This window comes from Mastomys coucha, unplaced genomic scaffold (genome assembly GCF_008632895.1).
Source record: "Mastomys coucha isolate ucsf_1 unplaced genomic scaffold, UCSF_Mcou_1 pScaffold16, whole genome shotgun sequence".
NCBI classification, from domain to species: domain Eukaryota; kingdom Metazoa; phylum Chordata; class Mammalia; order Rodentia; family Muridae; genus Mastomys; species Mastomys coucha.
Window position 1 is genome coordinate 9460790 of NW_022196898.1, and position 17947 is coordinate 9478736.

A 17947-nucleotide genomic window follows, 5' to 3' on the forward strand; every position below is an offset into this window, starting at 1 on the left:
ATCTCCAGGAGCCCCCTTGGTAACACCTGGAATGCAGCACCTAATTCACTGTGGAGATTTGACCTGACAGGTGGCACGACTTCCATAATCACCTGGGTGGCAGCTGGCTCTGCTTCTAGTGTTGGGTCCTGGCAATCCAGGGCCAGCAATCAGGAACAGAGGTATCAAGTGGGTGACAGGGTAAACTAGAGACCACAAGGGAGACTTGATTCCATATTGCTATCCCTTGCCTCCCAACCTCTAACTTTGATGAAAGGATCCCTTCAAGGGAAACTGGTACCTGTCATAAAGCTGAACAAGTCCACTGACTGGGGATTCAAAAGAAACCAAAGGAGGGGGCAAGTCCCCACAGCAGCTGAGGGGTGGGGGTGTCAGTGGTTTACATCTTATCAGCAAGGTGACCTGGGAGATCTCAGTGGGAGCTGAGGTAGGGCCTGGTGTTCTTACCTATAATGTCAAGTATGCAAAGGAGAGCAAGATGACTCACTTCCTCTAGTCAAAGCTTGCACAGAGTAGCACTTGTGGCCACTGCAGACTTGGAAGTACAGAGGGACGAACAAGCTTAGCAACACAGCTCTCGCTTAGCTAGATCAGCACGACACAGATCGCCATACTTGCTTATGACATCAAAATGTGTTCAGGTAAAAAGCCAGTGGTCTCCATCGTCAACCTAGCCTCTAAACTCAAACCTTAGGACCTTCAAGGAGAGAGACAGAGACAGGGTAAATGTCCAGTAGGAATTGCCCTAGTACACCAGCTCTCTCCAAAATGTGGCATCGGGAAGGTGATAAAGGACAGTTAGCTCACTCTAAGAGCCAGGACTAGTCTAACTGTTTAACACACCAAGAAAAGAAGAAATGCCCAGCAGAGAGTGAGTGGACACATTACACAAAGGTCTTTAAGGCCTTTGTAAAGATGCTGACCAGATCATAAGAACTACTAACGGAGCCAGTGAGGAGAATGCTCCAGCCCTTACATCTAGAAAGAAAACATGCCTGAAGGCTACTTTAGGTTTAGTAGATTTCTACTTTAAAGAAAATCAGCACTTTCTAAGTAGATAACCAGCTGTATGATGCTAACAGCTAGAGTCACATGGATGAGGCTGTAGCTAAATACCTACGTCTGACCTGAACTGTTGCTTTTATGACTTTTCTAGATTTTTTTTTTTCCTTATTCTAGGGTCAACTTTTATCTTTCTGCAAGGATTGATTTCAAGTCTATCTTGGACATTATTAGTTACTTGTTAAGGGAGGGGAGAAGAGAGAGAAGATAAGAAGAGAGGAGGGAGAAGGTAAGAGAGGGGAGGAGAGGAGAGAGAAGGACAGGAGAGGAGGCCCATTGATTAGGTTAGGCCAGGCGGTGTTACAGTCTCAACCCCAAACCTCAGGGAGGGTAGGGCCTCAGACTCTCTCCTGGATTCTTTACAAGATGTGGATGGACTCAATTTTGTGAATGCTTTTTGCAGGTAATAACTTGACCAACAGTTTCAGTTGGTGAAGTGTGAACCCACGGTTGCTGCTGTGTGTTCAAGAGTACAGTGCCAGAAGATAACATGCCATCTCTTCCTCCAGCTCTTAATCCTTCTTTCTTTCCCTTCCATCATGCTCACTGAGCCTTGGAAGAGTGGTATAAACATCCCACTTCAGGCCACGCATTTCAGCAGTCACCTCTTTTCTGTAAGCACTTGACCAGGTATGCTTTCCTACTCTGCCTTTTGTATTCAAGTCTTTAACAAGTTGATTCCATACCAAGAAGGGCAATCTGCTTTACCTAGTTCAGTTCAGTTGAATAAATATTTGGGTACCCGACTATTTGGTGATACACAAAGTTGTACAGCATATCTGACGTGTACCCAGAAGGGAGAAAGTCAGAAATGTTTGGAATGAACTGTTGACTGTCAGAGAATGAGGACAGGGAGAGGGATTCTGTTGCTCTAGGACCTGTTCAGAAAGAAGGACAATGACCATGGGCATCTTACCATCTCTCCCATGGGACATCTCTCACATGTGGACAAAAAGTACCTGTTCCTTAGGGACTCGTTCTTCTACATAATCTCTTGATGAAAGCCTTGTTTATTTCACACCACCTACAGGATGAAATTGACACTTTATGGCAGCAGCTGCTGTTCCAGTTATTCCAGTGGTGGGTTCAGACATGCTGGATTTTGGTCAAGGCTTAGGTGGTGGTGGAGGGCTTTCCTAGGGATGATAAAAAGCAAAGCTGAGGAACCTTAGTGGATAAGGGCAACACATGGGAGAAAAAAACAATGCACAAAAGCCAAATCCAGTAAAAGAGCCTGGGCTTACTGACAGCCCCGACCGAGCCTGTCCTGAGATGGACTGACGCTGGATACCTAGGTAAAAGGCTGACTAAAATGAACAAAAGAGTTAGTTTACAAAATACATCTGGGAGCTCAAGGGATCTTAGTCCAGGGACGTGGATACTATGAAGAACAGGGAAAGAATTGCCTCTTCTTCAGAGACAGCCAGCCCATCAGTGCTGGTGCTGATGTGTTACAGGGAAATGCATAGGCCCAAATAACAGTCTCCTGAAGACACAGTCAGGAAATGGTGCTGGGAGCTTTGACAGTAAAGAGAGCACATGGCTCTGTGGTAGCTGTCACTCATGCCCATGGAAACTAATGAAGGAAAATGGAGCAGAGTGCTTAGGCATACAGCAGACCCTCTCCAAGAAGTCCAGGATAATCATCCACTCATCTAATAGCTTCTGATCTATGTGGGGGGAGGGAAAGGGCAAAATTGTGATATATCTGGAGCTTCCATTCAATGGGAGAAGCTAGCAAAAAACAATATAATAGGGCTGTGGAGATGGCCCAGTAGATAAAGTGCTTGCCAGAAAAAACCTGAGGACTGGATCTGAGTTTGGATCCCAGAGCCCACACAAAAGTTGGGTAGGCATGATGGCCTGCCAATAATCACAGTCCTTGGGAAGCAGACAAGGCATTTCTGAGGCAAGCTGGCTATCTAGGGCAGATGCAAATGCAAGGTTCAGGTTCAGTGAGAGACCCCACCTCAGCAGACAATGTGGAGAACAATCTAGAAAGATACCCAGCATGGCCCTGGTCAACCTCAGGCCTCCACACTCACACATTAGTGCCCACATATATGCGAACATGCAGACATATATACACAACATATAAACAATTTCAAAGATGTCCAAGTGGTAAGAAGAAAACAAAAGTATATGTGTTGACATAGTATTATGTATAGTTTATTGGGACAGAGATCTTACATGTCTTCAATTGTGAATCTGTGTGTAATTAAATCATGCTAACTCATCCCACCCCCATACCTCTTCTTTCTGTCCCTCCCCACTCCTCCTTCCTACCAGAGAGTTAAGATTACAGGGAAACCAGAAGGCCTACCAGAAGAAGAAACTTCCCAGTCCTTGTACTATAGGATGAACTCAAGTCCATGTGCATGCTCTGCAGACACTCTACCAATGAATTGCCCTCGTTCTTGCCATGGTTCTCGTAAGGTCCACAGTCTTTGCTCGTGAAGGATGACAAGTTCTTAGTGCAGGAAGAAGGGAGGTCTGTAGATGAGTGCCATGGTTACCAATGAGGGCACATAGACACTGCCACTGTGATGGCTAAAAGTACATTTGAAGTCTTGTCTTAATCTAGGCTGGCACTGGTGTCCGAGAATTTACCCAGAGATAGTGCCAGTGCCTTCTAATCACTAATGCACGTGGTAACAATGAGATGGGACATCTGCATCCAAGTAACTGCCATCAAGCAAGAGGATCAACAAACGGCAAGTGCTCATAGACAAGCTCTAAAAAGGTTGTCAGTGACCCACTCTTTCAGTCATCTGTCCAACACATTTTTATTAAGATCCTACTGTTTGCATGCTGGGGTGGGACACATCTGCAAACCCCACTCCTGGGAAATGGAGACAGAGGGATGACAAATTCAAGCCCACATTGGGGCTACAAAGTTAAGACCCTGTTTTAAAAAATAACAAAGCAGGGCTGGAGAGATGGCTCAGAGGGTTAAGAGCACTAACTGCTCTTCTGGAGGTCCTGAGTTCAAATCCCTGCAACCACATGGTGGCTCACAACCATCTGTAATGAGATATGATGCCCTCTTCTGAGGTGTCTGAAGACAGCTACAGTATACTTACATATAATAAATAAATCATTAAAAAAAAGAAAATAATAAAAAAAATAACAAAGCAAATTGAAAACCCAGTCCTAAAGTCACACAATGAGATGGGCTTCATATTTCATATTAAGAATGTAAGGACAAACTCTCAAAGGCCCTTCCTTGATAGCGTTTATATTCCAACAGACCAAGATGCGATGGACAGTCAGTATTGGTGTTATGAATTCTAACATGATAGAATTGTGGCGTTAGGAATACCTTGATGGGCCCTGCCAGGTTGCCCCCTTGAGGAATCGCACCATGCAACAGGCCTAGTATAAAGAAGATATGTTATTGAGGGGGAAGGAGGGAGCAGGGACCTGGAAAGGGGCAGAGGCAGAGAAAAGTTGTGGGAGAAAAATAGGAAGAGAGAAAGTGAAGAGAGGAAGAGAGGCCTGGTTCAGAGGCCTGAACCTCTGTGGATTCTCTACAGAGGCCAAAGGGATGGCAGTTTTCTTCTCTTTCCTATCAGGGTGCAACCTGATAGTCTCGGAGGGAAGGTAGCAGGGTTCTTACCCTCAAAACAACATACAGACCAAATAGCTGGTATACATGGGAACAGAGAGGGGGAGGAAGAGGGAGGGAGGGAGGGGAGGAGAGAGAGGAAGAGAGAAGAGAGAAGAGAGAGAGAGAGAGAGAGAGAGAGAGAGAGAGAGAGAGAGAGAGAGAGAGAGAGAGAGAGAGAGAGAGATGCTGGGGTAGGAGCAGTGCTCTTATATGCCTAGCTCACACCTGTCAGATGGCAACACAAGCTGTGGCTAGGTAGCTGTTGGGCAGAGCCTAGCAGATTTGTTGGCAAGCCAACAATTTGGTCTAGTGGAGAACTATAACTTAGCTAGAGAGCATGTCTAGTTGTCCACACTGTTCAGGTATCATGGGTGGTATTGCCCTTTTATGGATCAACAGAAAAATGTATGGAATTCTATTCAAGTGAGATTGTTGTCTGCAATCTCAGCATTAGGGAGGTAGATATGGGCCTATCCCTGGGGCTCACTGGCCAGCCAGTTTAGCCTAGTTGGCTAGCCGCAGGCAACTAAGAAATATTTTCTGGAAAAAATAAGGGGGGTGGGGGACTTGAGGAATGACACCTGACGCTGGCTTCCAAGGTACATATGCACACCCCTTCAGAATTGGATTTCCTTGACTCAAAAGTATAAAAGTGAATGAAAGCAAGCTAGCACTGGATCAATATGGTTGATTAGAGTCCCTGGCTATTAATTCAGCTCACCTACTATGCTGTGAAGCCTCTAGCCAGAGGAAGGAAGCCACGGAGACTCTGGGCCTTCCCTTACTCTTACTTCACCATACCCTCAACTTCCTGCCACAAAAATCCATCCCAGGGGAGGCTCTTAGACTTGGCGACCAAATTCTGCACCATCTGTTCCCATCCATGGTTGAATGTAGTTCCTTCTCATACTCTAGGCATTTGGCCACTTGAACTAAAGTTCTGCCATAAACACTCTTGGCTCTGGGGTTTCAAGGCCCATCCACCTGTTCTGCTTTCTCAGTAAAACCTGCAGCAGCAACCTTTATAAGGGGGCCTAATCATTTTGCCATCAACCCATGGCTCCAGGGGCAAGCTCGTTGCTATGGCAACATGGATGATCTAGCAGGCACACTGGCTGTCACTATGCTTTGGGACTACTAGGACTCAGGGAGGGGAACATCAGCTTCCTCTGGGAGGTAACAGCCCTTATGAGCCAATTATCAGAACAGAGACCACGATGCCTCCCTTACCCTGTTCTAGGAGGCCCCGTGGCCCACAACCCCACTTCACACAAGGTTTCTTCTCTTTCTGCCCCTGGAGAGTCTTGGAGCGAATTTAGAGAAACTGCCAGGTTTCATTAGGCAGCTTTGAACCTCCATGTGGATTCTCTACAGGGGCCAAAGGGATGGCATTTTTCTTCTCTTTCCTATCAGGGTGCAACCTGATAGTCTTGGAGGGAAGGTAGCAGGGTTCTTACCCTCAAAACAACATACAGACCAAATAGCTGTTTGCACCAATGCTCAGGGTGGCAAATATAACCCTGCCTTTCATAGCCACCTGACCTCCACTTAACCTGCATGTCCACCTGGCCTTCATGCTCACATGACCTTCCTGTCCACATGACCTTTATTCATGCACGCTTAACCTGAACGCCAACATTCTAGAAGATCTAGCTCTGTGATGTAATATTCATGCAGTTTTGGACATCTTTTTATACCAGTCTTCCATCCTTCCTTCATCTTCCATCATATGGCCTCTTGAGACCTCTCTCTAAAAGTAGAAAATTACTTCATCTGAATGACTATTCCTCTAACACTTGTCCACCTCCTAGCTTCTACCTAGGTACCTCGTACCTTGCTAAGGCCTCTCTCCTTGAGGACACTCTACAGGCACTTTTTGTCTATGATCACTTGGCAATCCTCCCCACCTTTATTTTTGGATTTTACTTAATGGAATAGGTTATGATTTATTTGGGGGAACATCATACATTGCATATAATAAAGAAGTCAACTAACACTGGCTTTATTAAGTAGGCATCATTTTCCTTCTCATAATTCAAAATTGGAGCTAATGATGGTGGCTCATAGCTGTAATCTTGGGACTTGGAAAGCTGAGATGGTAAGGGCCAGGATGGGATTCAGAGTTCCAGGCCAACCTGAGCTACAGTGTGAGACTCTGTTTCAACTTCTTCACCACTCACTCACCCACAAAAACATAGGAAATCTACATTTAAACAACTGTTGGCATTGGTTTGGTTGCTGGTAGAAATGGGGACTCACAATGTGCTTTTTGCCCTTTCTGTGGCCACTCAGTAGCTACCTTTCTTTCACCACTAACTGAACACAGAAATGTCAAGGACGTTGTTATCATCTATAAAACATTCATACACTGATACATCTGAGCACTCTGGCTATGGTCTTACCTTCTTCTGGTTGTTTATTTGATGGTGTTCACACCAGGGCTACTTTGGTGTCTGCCATTGGCACAATCTGTTCCCCATGGTCTCCCAAGCATCCACTTTTCTCCATCCTGACTTCTAACATGGGCTCACTGAACAGTGTTTCTACATTTCCTTCCATATGCCACCTGTACTTCCCTAGATTTAGGTGACCTGTTATTTGTTCCATTTTTTTCTAAGCTCTCTGGCTAGATGAAGCCAACTGTTTCCCTGGGCCTGTATCCAAGCTGCCAAGCAATAGGCAGATTGATTTTTACCATAGCTTCGAAGTCATTGACTTTTAATAGGTCCTTACACCAAACGGAAATCTTATGGCCTCTGTCTCTTTTTCTTGTGTGACTGCCTCAAGCTTTTCTCCTTTCCTCAAATTTGCAACCTTTCCATCTTTCTCAGAGCAGATGGCCTCTTCATATTGTGCTAGAGACAGTTCTTGTACAGGGGCTCTTTTAGCCTCCTGTAGGCTACGTACTCACACATCTAGCAGAGAACCCCCCTCCTGACTTCTAGGACTCCTAGATTTTCTCTTTGATGTTTCTTCCTCTTCACTATCAGCTTTTCCCACTCACTTGAAACCCCATTTCCTATGTGCCTATCCCCTCAGATCTTCAAAAACAAAGAATCACAAATAACCCACCTCACACACTGTTTGATTTTCCTTCTAATGTTTACAGGAAAGAATTCCACATTCAGCTGTCTGTACTTTTGATTTCTTTGTCTTTATTGCATGTTTTCTTTCTGTATCATTCTGGCCCATCAGTCCCACAGGCTGCTTCAGCTGGAATCCTGGAGTGCTTTTATACTAAAGCCAGTGTTCCACTATGTTTCTTCCTAGAGTGTCCTTGGTTCTTTGAAGCACTGTATTCTGCTGGTGTGAGTCTTTCTCCCATCTTTGCTCCAGTGTGTCTGCTGTTCTCTTCTCTGCTTTGCGAACTTTGTGACATGTTTCAATAATCTCTCCTTCCTCACTTCATACTTTCTCTATAAATGCTCAAAAACCTCATATATGTATGTATGTATATATCTGTATCTATTACTTTGTAACAATTTTCCCCAAAACTTAACATTTAACACCCCAGATACGTGTGCTTATATTTCATACTTTCTTTGAGTTGGGATTCTAGATATAGCAGAACTAGGATCTCCACTGAATCCCTTAAGAGCTTGGGAGCTACAGCCAAGGTGTCAATAGGGTTGCCAGGATCTCAAGGTGCAGATGGAAAAGCAATCCAGTTCAAAATTCTATTCCTATGACTGTTGGGTCTCAGGCCCATACCAACTCAGAGATAGCAGTCTCTGGTGGGGGCCATTGATGGAGGGAAACTTTCACCATGGCATCTTATTCACCCAAGCGAGGACACTGACAGGGACGAGGGAGGAGGAAGAAAGGGAACAGACAGGATATGGAAGTGGCAGCCTCTTCATAACCTAATCTCAGAGATACTAGAAGCAAAATAGTAGGCTCACCCATGTAAAAGGAAGAGAGATGACATAAGGGTATGAGTGCCAAGACTCATGCTCACCGGCCCAGCCTACCACATTATTTTATCATCAACATCTTGTCCCAGATTCAACTCTTCTTCCCTCTACTGGGCAGAAACAACTCTTCTCCAAGTTTCCCTCTTCCTGTGACTGAGTCTCCACATTAATCTTAGTCTGGAACCTAGAACACCAGCTGTTATTCCAGACTCTCTTCAGTCTCATCCTCTGTATTTGATCCTCACTAAATCATGTTAGTTTAACCTCAGATTTCACTTATGTCCATCCACCCATCTTCACTACCACCATTAGCAGCCACCATCTCTGCCTGGGGGTACAGTTATCGACTGCTTATTCCTTCCTTCATCCCTGCTTACCAACTCATCTCCAGTTGTGGTCTATTTATAAAGTGAGTCTAAACACAAACCTCTGTGTAAAACCACTAAGTAGTTCCCCATTTCCCATTGTTCTTGCTCCTCCCTAATGGGTTATCCCAGAACAAACCAGATCTTCTGAAGGCTCCAGTTCTGGGTCTCACACCATCTCATTGAAGAATAACAGGCAGGGGACTTGACACGACCTCCCAGAAAGAGTGATTTAAGCAGTTTCAGATGTAGCATGTGTCCCTACAGAGCCTGGGTGGTACTTGAGTAAAAGACTTCTCAATTTTAGGGAAGCTAAAAGCATCTGTGCGTGATGTCTCAGTTTATCTCTCAGTCTAGTCTACATCAGCCCTGATCTTTCTGGAAGATGAAAAAACCCTTGGTTTTGGTTTTTTTTTTTTTTTTTTTTTTTTTTTTTTTTTTTTTTTTTTTTTTCATACTGAAGAGCTTCAGTGTTATTCTTAAAGTAGTAAGGATTCAGTAAAGGACTTTTAACCAGGAGAGGTAAAATAAAATGAAAAATTTTGAGAAAATAATCTGACAGCTTCATGCATTACATTTTAAATAGATTAGTGACTGGGGCAGGTAGACAAGTTGGTGCATAACAATAACCTGAAAAAATGTTGAAGCTCTGTCTGAGGTTTTACTGAGGAGCGGGTGAATGTAGAAACATGGACAAGAAATAAGCATAGGCTTTACATGTGGATAGAGCTAAAACATGACTCTGCAACAAGATGCTGGGATGTGTCTGCCCTCTATTTGCTGTGGCATGCATATGCATTAAAAAGAACTGGCTATCATAAAGTTACAAAGCTTCTGTAAGGCAAAAGACACTGTCAATAGGACAAAATGGCAACCAACAAATTGGGAAAAGATCTTTACCAATCCTATATCTGATAGAGGGCTAATATCCAATGTATACAAAGAACTCAAGAAGTTAGACTCCAGAGAACCAAATAACCCTATTAAAAATGGGGTACAGAGTTAAACAAAGAATTCTCAACTGATGAATACTGAATGGCTGAGAAGCACCTAAAGAAATGTTCAACATCCTTAGTCATAAGGGAAATGCAAATCAAAACAACCCTGAGATTCTACCTCACACCAGTCAGATTGGCTAGGATAAAAAACTCAGGTGACAGCAGATGCTGGAGAGGTTGTGGAGAAAGAGGAACACTCCTTCATTGCTGGTGGGATTGCAAGCTGGTACAACCACTCTGGAAATCAGTTTGGCTGTTCCTCTGGAAATTGGACATAGTTCTACCAGAGGACCCGGCTATACCACTCCTGGGCATATACCCAGAAGATGCTCCAACATGTAATAAGGACACATGCTCCACCATGTTCATAGCAGCCTTATTTATAATAGCCAGAAACTTGAAACAACCCAGACGTCCCTCAACAGAGGAATGGATACAGAAATTGTGGTACGTCTACTACTCAGCTATTAAAAATAATGAATTTATGAAATGTTTAGGGAAATGGATGGATCTGGAGAATATCATCCTGAGTGAGGTAACCCAATCACAAAAGAACATACATGGTATGCACTCTCTGATAAGTGGTTATTAGCCTAGAAGTTCGGAATACACAAAGAACAACCCACAAAACCACAAGAAACTCAAGAAGAAGGAAGACCAAAATGTGGACATTTCATTCCTTCTTAAAAGGGGGAACAAAATACCCATGGAAGAAGTTGCAGAGACTAACTATGGAGCAGAGACTGAAGAAAGGACAATTCAGCCTGATATAGCTGTCTCCTGAGAGGCTCTGACAGTACCTGACTAATACAGAAGTAGAGGCTCACAGCCATCCATTGAACTGAGTACAGGGTCCCCAATGAAGGAGTTAGAGGAAGTACCAAAGGAGCTGAAGGGTTTGCAGCCCCTTAGGATGAACAACAATATGAACTAACTAGTACCCTCAGAGCTCCCAGGGATTCAACCACCAACCAAGGAGTACACATGGTGGGACTGATTGCTCTGGCAGCATGTGTATAGTAGAGGATTGCAAAGTTGGTCATCAATGGGAGGAGAAGCCCTTGACCCTGTGAAGGTTCTGTGCCCCAGTGTAGGGGAATTCCAGGGCCAATAATTGGGAGAGGGTGGAGTGGTAAGCAGGGGGAGTGGGGAGACAACAGGGGTTTGTTCTTGTTTTTTGTTTTTGTTTTTTTGTTGTTATTTTTGGGTTTTTGGAGGAGAAACTGGGAAAGGAGAAATCATATGACATGTAAATAAAGAAAATATCTAATAAACAAAAAAAGGAAAAAATGTATGGGAGGGAACTTGTGGCAATAGACTGGATGCATTTTGCATTCTAGGATGTACATGAGGCTTTGTAGGACAAGGGATGGAATGTTATTAATTAAATGCTATGTTTGTTCATAAAAAAAAAAAAGAACTGACTCTACACCCCCCTCCAAAATAATTCATATTGATGCTTTAAGCCCCCAAGTGGTGGTATTTGAAAGACAGACCTTTAGGAAATAATTGGGTGCTCACAAAATGGATTGATGTCCATAGAAGAAACGAAACCAGAAGATCACTCCTTGTCATGTTAGGGTCCATCTCCAAACCAAGAAGACAGGTTCTTCCAGGAGCAAAATACACTGGCACCTTCACTTTGGAGTTCCCAGACTCCAGAACTCTGAGAAATATGTTTCTGTTATTTAACCTACTCAGTCTATGATGCTTTGTTATAGCAGCCCAAACTGCCTAAGATTTAGATTAAGAGAATTAAATGATTACTTATTCACATTTTATCATGTGTATTTATTTATATTTATCATGATCACTTCTTGTTTACCTGGGCAGATGGTTCCCAAGGTTCTTTGAGTTCTTGCTTATTTGATACATTTTCTATCTTGATTTGTAGCATTTTCTTGAAGACATATTTTTACACTCAGTTTATAAATCTGTTTATCACATCTGTAGCTAACAGAGTCTTTCCCTATCTTCCTAACCCCTGGCACTTCAGCTACCTGTTATTATGGACCAGGAGGTAAAGAGGTAGCCAGGAGGGCAGTTATGAGTATTAGAGCGTTCAAGTTCAAGATGGGGTATCTGGAGAAAGTGGAGACTGGGGGAACCTGCAGGCAACAGTGTTAGGGCTAGAGAGCTGTGAATAGATGATACCCTGGAAGAGAATGAGAAAGTAGTGCCTGGCTAAGCAAGCCTGAGAGCAGAGAGGAAGAGGAGTTGGGGATCAAGTTCAAGTACATGGGGGATGGCAGAGAGGTCTGCCCTACCATGTTTATCAAGCCCCTTACAGTCAATTAAAGATTAGCAGAGTCCCATTTCTCTGAAGAGTTACTAGTCATCATGCTTGTATTTTCTTCTGTTTTCATGCTGACCATTTTGGATGATAGATAATAACCATGGGGGTTGAATGGAAGAAACAAAAATAAGAACTAAACTGGTCAATTTTACTGCTTGTTTTAACAACTCAGAGAAAAGGGGTAGGGGTGAGATATAGGACAATATTTGGAAATACTAGTAAGGGGTAAGGAGATGGTTCTGGGAGTAAAAATGTTTGCTTTGCAATCATGCACACGTGAGGTCTGATCTGTAACACTCATAAAAGGTCCAGCATGGCTGCACGCAGGCTTCAAATTCTAGCACTATGTGGGGTAGAGATAGGAGGATTGCTGGGATTTTTCTAGACTTAGTCAAAGGTGCTGTAATAATAAGGTGGAGAGTGATAGAGGAGGACATGGGACATCCTCCCCTGGCCTCCAGAAGCACCAATTACATATATGTATACATATATCATACACATGCTCGACTATGAAAATTTAAAAAATACTATTATAGAATGGATTTGTGTGATTTATTGTGTGCTACTATTTCCCACTTGTACTGAGACCAAAGATTAGCAGCATTTATTTCTATTTCTTAGAATTTAATCTTTGAATGTAGCAAATAGTAGGTAGCAAGACTATGTTTGACACGTCTAGTAGGTAGGGAACATTTATTCTTATGTAAACTTTTACTATACATCATTTCAATCTATCAAATATTGAGTGTAAAGACAAAATTTTATTTCAATACATTTTTTAATCACACTTTCTTATTTTGTATGACCTTCTGGATCTATAAGAAAATATAAACAAGTTTTCTAGAACCTGGAATCAAAATAATAATGAGAAAGTTGAAGGAATTCATAGTGAATAATTTTACAATGAACTTTTATCATAAATAACCCACCATGCAGGCCATAATTTGTAACTAACAGATGAATCGGATTAGATTGCTGACTTGTTAACAATGAAAAATTTGTAAACTTTATCAATTATTCTGTAGCTCAAATTCTCTTCAACAAAACAGTTGGAAGCCAGGCTGGGTTCCAGGGAGTCTCCCTATAGCTGGACTCTCATTCTCAAAGACAGCGGGCACTAGGCACCAGAGCCATTCTGCAGGAAGCTAAAGCATTAGGTTTAAAGTAGAAGGTCCTCATCGTCTTCACAGACTGGTGTCTGTTGTACAGGATTTAACTCCAAGCCAAACTGCCACCATCTTCATGAGTTCATCTGTGGCTTCTTGAAAAACATCATCACACCTGGGCTTGTTGACTACTGACGACCCTCCCCATAAGTAGTTGTATTCAAGTTCCCATAATTGCACATGGCTTCGAGGAGGGACTAGAATATACAGGCTAGGAAGGACTAGGGAGGGGAGAACTCCACCTTGGGGAAGCATGAAGAGAGTCATCACCTACAGGTGAAGATCTTCTAGTGAGGCTGATTTAAAGCCACCCACACTCCTGTCTATAACCTCTTTATCTATCATTATGTAAATAACTCCGATAAACTCATTGGTCAAACCTCATTGGTCCCACGGAGCCAACTCCGTGGGATCATACTTCAGCATGGCTTTAGGACTTTAAGAAGACAGGTAGATTTTGTTTATATCTCCCTCAAAGAAAGAATTTCACTGATACTATCTCTAGTGAATGTGGACCTAGCGTCAGCAGATTTCCCTAAAGAGGCCAGAAATGACAGTGCAAGTCAAAACAAATAAGCAAACATACTTTTTTTTTTGTGGGCTAGATGTGGTGGCATGCACATTCCCGTAATTCCAGCACTTGCAAGGCTGAGACAGGAGGATCATGACTTCAAGCCTAGCCTGACCTAAACAAAACAAAACAACAAAAATGCCCCCATAATAAACAACAAAACCCAAAATGTGTCTGCAAACCCTGGGAAACTCTGGTAGGAAATGAATGGTAAAGGAGTTAGGTGATAATGAACCGTCAATGTATATTCACTGATGGGACCACTGGGCTAATATATAGACTGTGTCTCTTTCCTGTCACAGGGAACATACTTCTACAGCGGGGCAGTCTGAGTGATTGCTTCTGGGAGACACCCAATTCTATTTTAATTTCATACTCACCCACTTGTATCTTTAAGATTAGTAAGGAGGTGATCAGACAAGGGGGGTATATCTCTGGAATGGTTTACCCCAGTGTATCAGTAAATCTTGGATTTTCTACTGGATTCCTGAGTACCTCAGCATTTGTCTCATCTGTAGGGTAGGGGCAGCTCTGGGTTACCTGACAAATTATGATTCTAGTGCTGAAAGTAGACTGTGGTCAGTAGTGATGCTGTTGGTCTGGGGAATAAGACTTAAGTTTTGGTCTTTGTCGTTAGTTCAGTTTCCTGTTTGATAACTCTTTCCCCGTTCTCTAAGTTCGAGCTCCAGGTTTATCTTGCTCCTTGCCTCTCTGAAGCTTTCATCTGTGTAGTAAGCCACTGCTTTTTTTTTTTTTGGCACTTACCTGTTTCTTCAGTATCTAATTAAGATCCTGTTTATGAGCTTTGGGAAGCAGCTCAGCACAGCACCTGCTTAGCATGCTTGGATCTTTCCGCTCAATCCCCAGTACTTTGTAACTAGTGGCACACACCTCTAATCCCAGCTCTTAGGAAGTAAAGGCAGGAAGGTTGGAAGTTCAAGGTTGCTATCAACCTGTACTACAAAAGACTTTCTTTCAGGAAAAAAAAAATCCTGTACATTACAGATTTAGATGCATTTGGGTGTGGTGGTTTGAAAATAAAGCATGTTGTTAATATAAAATGCACACCAGGTTTAATCTAAAACAAAATAACTCACTCATTAAAAATTACATTTATTCATTATTATTTATTTTAGTGTGTATGTGTGTGTTCACAAATGTGCTTACACTTGGACCTTGAATGACTTGGTGGGTGGGTAAAGGTCTGAAGACATCTTGCAGGATTTTATTTTCTTCTGACATGTAGGTCTTAGGATATGAACTTAGGACATCAGGTTTGGCACCAAACCTCTGCTATTTGAGCCTTTACACCAGCCCCATACATATTTTTTTTTAAATTATGCCCATACATAAAAATAACAATATTTTAGCTACACTGCGCCAAATTACTATAGTGATGAAACTAATTTCATCTTTTTAAAATATGGCTACTAGGAAAATCGAAACCATGTCCTGAGCTAGCAAGAGCATTCTACTGGTCATTGTTGCTTGAGTCATAATGATGATATCCTTTCATTTCTGTAAGCACAAAAATGATTAAAACTTAATTTGAATGTAACCTTCCAAAATTAATACCTTTGTTAAAATTTAACAACCTTCTCTGTGGCATTCTGATTTTAGTATATGTGTTGCCAAAGCCAATACTCAATGTTTATTATTATTATTTTTTAGTTTATTTGTGTTGTTTTCCCACTATGTGAATCAGCTAAACCCAAAGCAAAGGCTAGGTAAGTGCTTTACAGCTCTTCTAGACCTTCTGTGTCTATTTAAAATATATATTTATTTTTATTATTTTTTTATTTATGTGTAGGCACGTGAGTGTGTCTTTGTGAGTGCAGGTACCGAGGAGGTCAGAGCTGTTGCATCTCCCTGGGACTAGAGTTTCAGGCAGTTGTGAGCTGTCAGACATGTGTGCTGGCCCTTTGGAAGCACAGTGCATGCTCTTAATCACGGGGCCATCTCTCCAGTCGCTCCAGTTTCTTTTCCTTCCTTTCTCTCTCTCCCTCCCACTCTCTCTCTCTCTCTCTCTTTGACTAAATGAAAAGCATGAAAAAAATTTTTTTTGATCTCGATGTATGCATTTAAACGTAATTGGGATATAAGAAAAACTCAAAAGTAAGCAAGATTGCCTGCAGACTAGCTGGTAACAAAACACAGTACTGTATACACCTGGACAAGCATCGCTCCCATGAGAAAACCCAGGAACTATAATTACTGCACCTACAGGCACTACGCTGAGAATTGCTCCTTTGCACTTGAGGGAAAGCATACTGCTATCGCACAGCAAATGGTTAGGAGATTCTTATAGTTTTTCTTCTGATACTCTTTTACATGTGCTACATAATGATGATAATAGGCCCAGGTTTGGGAGGGATTAGGTCTGACTCTGGCTTTATGGCTTGCTCCTTCAATGGCCCTGAACCAGCAGCAGCTGTAGAGCAGGAATGGTAGGAAGGGCTCAGGATGGAGCTGCTCTGTAATTAGTCCCCAGCTCCATTGTTGAGAATTGCTCTGAAAAAAATGTTATTCTTCTTCATCTCCACACAAAGAACTTGGAGAGGACCACTGAACACCTTTTCTATGTACAAACCTGAAGAGCTTTCAAGATGGTCCTGTGGCTTGCACAGCATACCCATGATTGCCAAGGAGAGGAGTTTGGCTACAAAATGTCTGCATAGAGGTTACACAGGCAAAGGAAACCTGTGCAAAAATGTTTCACTGGGGTATTTCGCCTTGTTTATTGTGGTGGTTTGAATAGGAATGTCCCCTCCCTCCCTCCCCCACCCTCTGCCCAGGCTCAAATATTTGAGCTCTTAGTCATTAGGGAATGATGCTAATGGAGAGAGATAAGGAAGAAAAGTCTTGTTGGAGTAGGTGTGGCCTTGTTAGAGTAGGTGTGGCTTTATTGGAGGAAGTGAGTACCTGAGGGCGGTGGGCTTTGGGATTTCAACTTCTCAAGCCAGGCTCAGTGTCTGTCTCTTCCTGCTGCCTCCCAGACAGGATGTAGAACTCTAAGCTACCTCTCCAGCACCATGTCTGCTATGTGCTGCCATGCTTCCTGCCATGACAAAAATGGACTGAATCTCTGAATGTAAGGTCGCCCCAATTAAATGTTTTCTTTTATAAAAGTTGCTGTGGTCAAAACCAGAACAGAGTAAGACAGTTCTCCCTGAGAAAAACTTTGGATATGTCTCTCACCAAACCACGGACAACAGATTGAGCAGCATAATATAGTACCTGAAAAGTATTACTTGTGATGACTTCCTAAGTCCATTTACCCATTCAACCACCTGTCATCCATCCCGCAAGTCAACATTTTTTGAGACGTGCCAAGTGCCATGCTGCGTTCAATAATGAAAACTATCCCTACTGAATCAGCAGAGACATTAGTTCATTGAGAATGGGGAAAATACATGGAATGAAAATTGTGAAACATTATTACAGATGATAAATACTCAGGGGTTTATTATATACTTTCTTCACTTTTTGGTGTGCTTGATAAAATTCCTAATAAAGTTAGATATGAATAAAAACTGTATTTTCTTCCAAGCAAAGGAACTGGATTTGATAGCTGCTATAACACAAGGCAAACTGCACCATGAAGTTATTATATATAGGGTATTAGAAGAGAAATGTTCCTGGCAAGGTGGGCAGTGGAAGGACGCACCTTTAGGTAAAGGCAATACTTTAGGAGGCCTAGCTCAGACTGAATGATGGATTTAGCCCCATACAGCTCCATTCAGCTTTTAGGCTGGGCTGTAGGTACTTGTAGTTCAGAGGGTGAGCAATAGAGAACTAGTCTTCTACAATGCCATCGATTTATCCACTTCCTTCCCTCGGGTGCTTTAAAGGCAGCAAATCGAGTAGACATTCATATATCCACGTGTACCAGGTACCATAGAAAGGCTGCAGGTTATTCTGTGTCCATCCTCTCCAGAGCTGGGAACTAGGAGTCCAAGGCATTC